Consider the following 8,127-nt stretch of genomic DNA (forward strand, 5'->3'; position numbering starts at 1 on the left):
TAAGTCTAATGAAAAAGCAGAAACTAAAAACAAAATAATATTCAATAAATGGCTAAATAAAGAGCATCAAGAATATGTGAATGAAGTAAAAGAGTAAAAAATAAATAAATAAGAAATACTAAAAGTGTATCAAAAAATCATCATAGCAGTAGATGTACAATGAAAACAGCAGGTTGTGGCTTAGAGTTTTGCAGGACTCTTAAATGAAAGCACAAATACATAAATAAAGTGAAAACAACCCTGAAAAAAATGTTAAAAATAAAATAAATACAGTAGGAAACTGAACACATTAGCCTCTAACTCCAGTCTAGGCAACGTTAATATAAGGCTTCCTTTTAATACAGTGCAGTTTAAAGTTACATTGATAGGTGTAACTCTAGGTTTTAGCATTTTGTTAAAGTTTCCTAAATAAGTTTCTTGTCCATGTGGTTTTATCAGATGCTGATAAGTATGATTGTTACTGGAGTGATCTGATGCCACAGGTGGCCAGTGGAGGCTCATAGTCATTTTCTGCAAAGAAATGAAGCAATTGTCTTTTGACAAAAAAAAACATAATGCAAGCAGACAATAACAGCATGTAACTTGAGGAATATGCAATCTCTTAGGGTTGGTAAACTGTAGGAAAATGGCACATGATAATCCTCTATGCTGGCACGTGAGAAAAAAAACTGAATTTATTAAGATGACCATGGTGTAGTTGATTGTTACATGTCTGTTTTGTCTGGGTCTGTATTATGTATAGCTCCCGTATTCATTATTGTCTCTTTCCCTCAGCCCTCACCTTTCATTTGTCTCAGCTTTCCCTCATTCTCACCTGATGACTCTCTCCTACCATTCATTTTCTCCTCATTTAACGTTGTTGTTCTCATTGTTCTCCACTGGATCTTTCCATTACCACCCTCATTTCTCTTGCTGATTCGTGCTATTTGTTAATTTTGCCTGTGTTCCCTACTATGACCTTAAGGTGCCAACCTGTAAATTCTGTTTTTGTATATTCTTTTCATTTTTTATTAAAATACCTTTTACTCACTATGCTGCTTCCTAGTCCCTGTCTACACTTTGATTCAGCTTTAAATTCACTATTCATGGCACCACTGTTATTTGACTTTTTAACCCTTGCAAAGCTTAACTTTCACTAAGACAATCATGTGTAGGAACAAAGAAAACAAGGAAAGACCAAACTGTATCATTAACAGAAGATACAAAGAATTAGAAAACTTGACATGGAGACTGAAAAAGGTGGAAAGGAAAAACGTGCTCTCGATGATACACCGGAGTTGCATTTCAATTCAGTTTCAATTCAGTTTATTTATATAGCGCCAATTCACAACACATGTCCTCTCAAGGCACTTCACAAAAGTCAGGTTCATACATTCCAATTAATCCTAACAATTGAACAGTGCAGTCAGAGTTAGTTATTTATTCAAATTAGATAAAAAGTTTTTCTATCTAAGGAAACCCAGCAGATTGCATCCAGTCAGTGACTTGCAGCATTCACTCCTCCTGGATGAGCATGTAGAGACAGTGGACAATCACTGGTGTTGACTTTGCAGCAATCCCTCATACTGAGCAAGCATGTAGCGACAGTGGAGAGGAAAAACTCCCTTTTAACAGGAAGAAACCTCCAGCAGAACCAGGCTCAGTGTGAGCAGCCATCTGCCATGACCGACTGGGGTTTGAAAGAATAGAGCAGAGACACATAAGAATACAGAAGCTCTGATCCAGGAGTACTTTCTATGGAAAGGAAAACCCCTTCCAAAGGAGCCCTGGATTGTTTCTTCTTCAGACACATCTGCAGTGTGGCTGAGACACATCCGTGTCACCTGTTAAAGCTCATCCATGTGTGGAGGCTGATGAAGGCAGCATAGAAGTAATGGGTGGCTCATCTGCAATAGATGAATCACCTGGAGTGGGAGACTGTATGGGGTTTGCTCTGTCTAACACAGATGGTACCAACTCTGCATCTGGGAAATATCGCTGTTGTATGGGAAGATCCCTGTGGGCCTGAATCCAGAAATTATATTCCGTGGTGTCATTGCTGACATGAAAGCCTTGATCACACAACCGATCTGCTTTATAGTGACTGTTTTACCTGGGTTTGACCTCCACCCATCAAGAGCTTTGTGTTGGAACGTGGGAGACTCTGTCTCCTTTTTGCCTGCTGCTTACTTTGTTTTATCACTAGGTGGCGCCTGATCATCCGGTGGGAGAGAGCACAGGTGCAGCGCATCATCTTCATCACCTCAGGAGTATAATGGGAGCAGGCTGTCAGCACTTCAGCACCTGAGTGTTAGCCAGCTGTGGTAAACCAAACTGGCTAAAAGCTATTGGTTTCTATGCTAAGAACCTATAGTAACCTGCCTCCTTGTTTGCTCCGTCACAGGTGACTTCATAGTCCTGGCTCCAGTTCCAGTTTGTCTTCAGACAAAGATCAAGATCCAAAGATTCCAAGTACTCCTTCTCGGATCAAGTTCCAGCTGACAGCCTCTAAGCTCTTCGACTCCTGGGCCTCAAGTAAGCGAACCTTGCTCACCCTCCACCGTGCTCCTCTCTTAAAACCTTTACCAGGTGCAGCACCTACCTCAGACTGGTGCCCCTCTTCCTGAAAGACAGTTGCACTGCCGTAGGTTCACCCATAACCACCACCTGTGACGACAATAACTTACCTTGGATCAGATCCACCACTAAGCGGCTCTGCAGCTCTCCTCCCAGGCTCAACATCGCCCTCCCCTTGGCAGTTACTCCTCATCTCTCCTGTAAGCAAAATCCGTCTTTACTAACAAAACCCACATTCCTGAAATATGTTTATATATGGTGTGTTTCCAGTCCCGGGTCCATCTCCAAATTCAGTTATGTAAAAATTAATTTGTTAAACTTTTCTCTGCCTTCCTGAATGTTTCTCAAGGCAGCTTCCTCATTCGTGTGACGTCACTTCCCCAAACCCCAAAGTTTTCCGATGAGGTTTTTAATTGTGGGGGTTTTCTCCTACAATGCTCGCTTGTTTTCAATTGCTCCCCGCAATCTTTTCCACACGATGATGTAAAAATATCATTTATTTTAGGTCTGCTCACAGAAAAAGCCCTTTGATGGGTCGAAGGATTTATAGTATAGTGGAACACATTTTAACAAAGTCATACAACAACTAGGTAAATGTTTTAAGATTGACCTGAAAACACATTGTAGTTACCACCACCAGAGTGCAGGGTTGATCGAGCAAATGGGACAGTTAAAAGTAAGAAACACAAAGAAATTGGGTTGAATGTTTATATATAATAAAACTTAATATGAGGATAACCCCATCAGCTCAGGGTGGACTAACACCTTTTGAAATAATACATGGCAGACCTTATTAAATCCCTGATGTACAAAAAGACCTAAAAGATTCACAACAAGATGCAACGTTGGTAGACTACATGAGGAAGATATTACAGTCTAGAGACATACAAAATGTTAATTATCTGCCAAATGATGTTTCTGAAGCCCTACAGGTTCCTGGTAATGTGAAAGAAGGCCATTAAGAAGAAAACGTGATCTGATCCAAAGTGGGAGGGTCCATCCCAAGTGTTTTTGACAACTCCTGTGAAAATCCAAGAGGGGGCTACTTATACAAAGCACACTGTAAAGAGGTGAGCCTGTCAGTCTTTCCACCCACAGGCTGGGAGGTGATAAAGTCTGACTACAAAGGGTTGTCGCCATCTAGTGGAGGCTTCATCTCAATGTCAGTGAAGAAACCAAACTTTTCTTTGCCTCCTGAATGTTGCATGTTGGTCAAGACAGTAAAAAAAACCATGACAGAACACTCAGGCCATTCTGAACCAGCAGATACACTCAGGAGGACTCTTTCTGAGCACAGTCATCAGATTCAGCCTCATGGAACAACTCTCCGGTCTCTCCTAGAACAACAAAAACACAAACCAGCAACTCGACCAGATGGCCTCCCTGCTACAACATGCTCTGAGTAACTATACCGCCTCGACAGCAGAGGGCACCACTGATCCCCGGGTCTCAAGGCAGCTTCCTCATTCGTGTGACGTCACTTCCCCAAACCCCAAAGTTTTCCGATGAGGTTTTGTGGGGGTTTTCTCCTACAATGCTCGCTTGTTTTCAATTGCTCCCCGCAATCTTTTCCACACGATGATGTAAAAATATCATTTATTTTAGGTCTGCTCACAGAAAAAGGCCTTTGATGGGTCGAAGCTAGATTTACTAATTACAATCAGTTTGGCTGTTCTTATGAGGAGTTTATACAAGAATTTAAACAAACCTTTGCCACAGAAACTGATCAAACAAGTGTACCTCGCCGTTTGTGGGCTCTAAAACAAAGAAGCAGACCTGTTTCGGAATATGCCATTGAGTTCCGTACTCTAGCAGTCGCTTCAGGCTGGGATGAATGCACTCTGAAAACAGCATTTTTTCAGTCCTTAGATGAATCACTGTTGGAAATTAATCGAAGTAGAACTGAGTTCTTAACAATAGTTTTTAATGGAAAAAAAAACAACTCTTAAAATGGGAAACTGTGTTCTGTAGCAGCCACTGTTAAAAGGAGAGTTTAGACAGAGCAGATTATACCATTTTTAATCAGACTAAACCAAAATTAGGGGAGCCAATCATTGAGTACAGAATAACAATGCTAGAAGTGTTTAAAAGGAATAGTGGACTGCAACAAGATATTGCTGATGACAGTCCCTATCAACAGCAGTTAAAAAATGCCCACCAGGCAAATGCTTTACCTGAGATTCATAACTGGGTCACAAAACATAATATTGATCTACCCACCTGCTCAGTTAGCAGTTGGCAGAACTGGGCAATGCATGCTGAAAAGGTGGTCAGTGGAAAGAAAAAACAACCCCCTACTGATATTTTCTATGCTGAAGATGACATATTTTATGCAGGACCAGTAAGTAGGGGGAGGGGTAGAATGAGAGGAATTTTCAGAGGAAGAGGAGGCCTTAGGGGGCGTGGTCGGAGGCAAGTGAGAAGGAGAGTTGATGGAAAAGATTATGCATGCTGGGCTTGTGGACAGCATGGTCATTGGGCTAGAAACTGTCCAAATGGGCACCCCAGTCAACTATGACTAGATGATAGAGGGGACACTATAGATAATACTCATGATGAAGATGAAGAAATGATAGACGTTGCAGCAGCATACATGGATAAGCTGAGATCCTCTCCAAGTGCAACAATATATGTCAGTCTACATGAGATACTAATAACTTCACCTACTGGAATATTTTAAGATCTGATTGAATATGTGAAACAAACTGACTAATATAATAATGAAAGTTTTTCAACAGGTGATGCTCATCCAGGAGGAAGATAGTGGGATGCAGTGTTCTAGGAAATGCAGCTCATTTATTAACAATTAAGTTTTCTCCGATAGGTGGAAGCTGGAGAAATAACATCACACTGTGGAGGTTTTGCTGACTAATCATAGGTTGGATCTATGAGACATTTTGTGCACAGAGCAAATGACCAAACGACCCAAGACCAAATGACTAAGGTTCTGACTGACTTAAGAACCTCACTGACCTGACAATGATAACATGACACTTCTCCAGACTGGACGGACCCAACAGACAACACCTTCAAAGTGGACCCCACTAATACCACCTTATTGATCCTTGGTGGAGAAAAAAGAATTGAAACATTCAAAACAGACCTAGTGGAAACAAAAGGGGTTATAAGAAAACAATGTGTATTTTAAGAATCTAAAATTATTATATTGGAAATTTGGCAAATGAAATTGCTCTGATAGAGAAGTAAGTAAAATGTATTTGTATAGCACATTTCAGCGGCAGGGCAATTCAAAGTGCTTTACATTATAAAAATACAAAACCCTAAAAACCATTTAAGTGGATATTCATGACAGCCATGGGGGGAAAAGTTATCAGTGTGTGAATGTGTGTGAATAGGAATAACTGATTTCATTATAGAGCGTCTTTGAGGGACCTTTAAAGCCCCAATAAAGGTCTGATGTTCTGATGATCATTGCCAAACTTTTATCTCAATAAGGTTTAAAGAATTTTTCCAAAATCATGTAAAGATAGCAATAGTTCTACCTGTACTGATAAACATAAGAAAGCTCATAGACCTGTCCTCAATTTTTCACAATTCTTTTACAAACAGAGTAATCAAACGTTTATGTGGCCAATGTCTGTCCATTTTGTCTGTCTGTTTTTGTAAAATGTCTGTTTCATGTTATGTAAAAATTAGGGTATACAGGTCCTTCTCAAAATATTAGCATATTGTGATAAAGTTCATTATTTTCCATAATGTAATGATGAAAATTTAACATTCATATATTTTAGATTCATTGCACACTAACTGAAATATTTCAGGTCTTTTATTGTCTTAATACGGATGATTTTGGCATACAGCTCATGAAAACCCAAAATTTCTATCTCACAAAATTAGCATATCATTAAAAGGGTCTCTAAACGAGCTATGAACCTAATCATCTGAATCAACGAGTTAACTCTAAATACCTGCAAAAGATTCCTGAGACCTTTAAAACTCCCAGCCTGGTTCATCACTCAAAACCCCAATCATGGGTAAGACTGCCGACCTGACTGCTGTCCAGAAGGCCACTATTGACACCCTCAAGCAAGAGGGTAAGACACAGAAAGAAATTTCTGAACGAATAGGCTGTTCCCAGAGTGCTGTATCAAGGCACCTCAGTGGGAAGTCTATGGGAAGGAAAAAGTGTGGCAGAAAACGCTGCACAACGAGAAGAGGTGACCGGACCCTGAGGAAGATTGTGGAGAAGGGCCGATTCCAGACCTTGGAGGACCTGCGGAAGCAGTGGACTGAGTCTGGAGTAGAAACACCCAGAGCCACCGTGCACAGGCGTGTGCAGGAAATGGGCTACAGGTGCCGCATTCCCCAGGTCAAGCCACTTTTGAACCAGAAACAGCGGCAGAAGCGCCTGACCTGGGCTACAGAGAAGCAGCACTGGACTGTTGCTCAGTGGTCCAAAGTACTTTTTTCGGATGAAAGCAAATTCTGCATGTCATTCGGAAATCAAGGTGCCAGAGTCTGGAGGAAGACTGGGGAGAAGGAAATGCCAAAATGCCAGAAGTCCAGTGTCAAGTACCCACAGTCAGTGATGGTCTGGGGTGCCGTGTCAGCTGCTGGTGTTGGTCCACTGTGTTTTATCAAGGGCAGGGTCAATGCAGCTAGCTATCAGGAGATTTTGGAGCACTTCATGCTTCCATCTGCTGAAAAGCTTTATGGAGATGAAGATTTCATTTTTCAGCACGACCTGGCACCTGCTCACAGTGCCAAAACCACTGGTAAATGGTTTACTGACCATGGTATCACTGTGCTCAATTGGCCTGCCAACTCTTCTGACCTGAACCCCATAGAGAATCTGTGGGATATTGTGAAGAGAACGTTGAGAGACTCAAGACCCAACACTCTGGATGAGCTAAAGGCCGCTATCGAAGCATCCTGGGCCTCCATAAGACCTCAGCAGTGCCACAGGCTGATTGCCTCCATGCCACGCCGCATTGAAGCAGTCATTTCTGCAAAAGGATTCCCGACCAAGTATTGAGTGCATAACTGTACATGATTATTTGAAGGTTGACGTTTTTTGTATTAAAAACACTTTTCTTTTATTGGTCGGATGAAATATGCTAATTTTGTGAGATAGGAATTTTGGGTTTTCATGAGCTGTATGCCAAAATCATCCGTATTAAGACAATAAAAGACCTGAAATATTTCAGTTAGTGTGCAATGAATCTAAAATATATGAATGTTAAATTTTCATCATGACATTATGGAAAATAATGAACTTTATCACAATATGCTAATATTTTGAGAAGGACCTGTATGTGCATGATAATAATTAAAGATTACAAGAGCAAGTCTGATCCTCAACATACCATAGTAATATTAGGTCAGTTCTTTATGGTAAAACAAAATGATTTTAACAGATGTTTAGACTATTTCCAGTCAGGTTCAGAATGATCAAATTAGACTCAAATTTAACACAAGATGAAATGAACCTTAACAGAATTACTGGACTGGAATGAAATGGAAAAACTTGAGTTAATTGAAACAAACTTTAGTTACTTGAAATAAATACAAAGTGTAATTAAAAGGGAAGAACTATAGATGACTGAAACT

Source organism: Girardinichthys multiradiatus, chromosome X (assembly GCF_021462225.1).
Source record: "Girardinichthys multiradiatus isolate DD_20200921_A chromosome X, DD_fGirMul_XY1, whole genome shotgun sequence".
Taxonomy (NCBI): Eukaryota; Metazoa; Chordata; class Actinopteri; order Cyprinodontiformes; family Goodeidae; genus Girardinichthys; species Girardinichthys multiradiatus.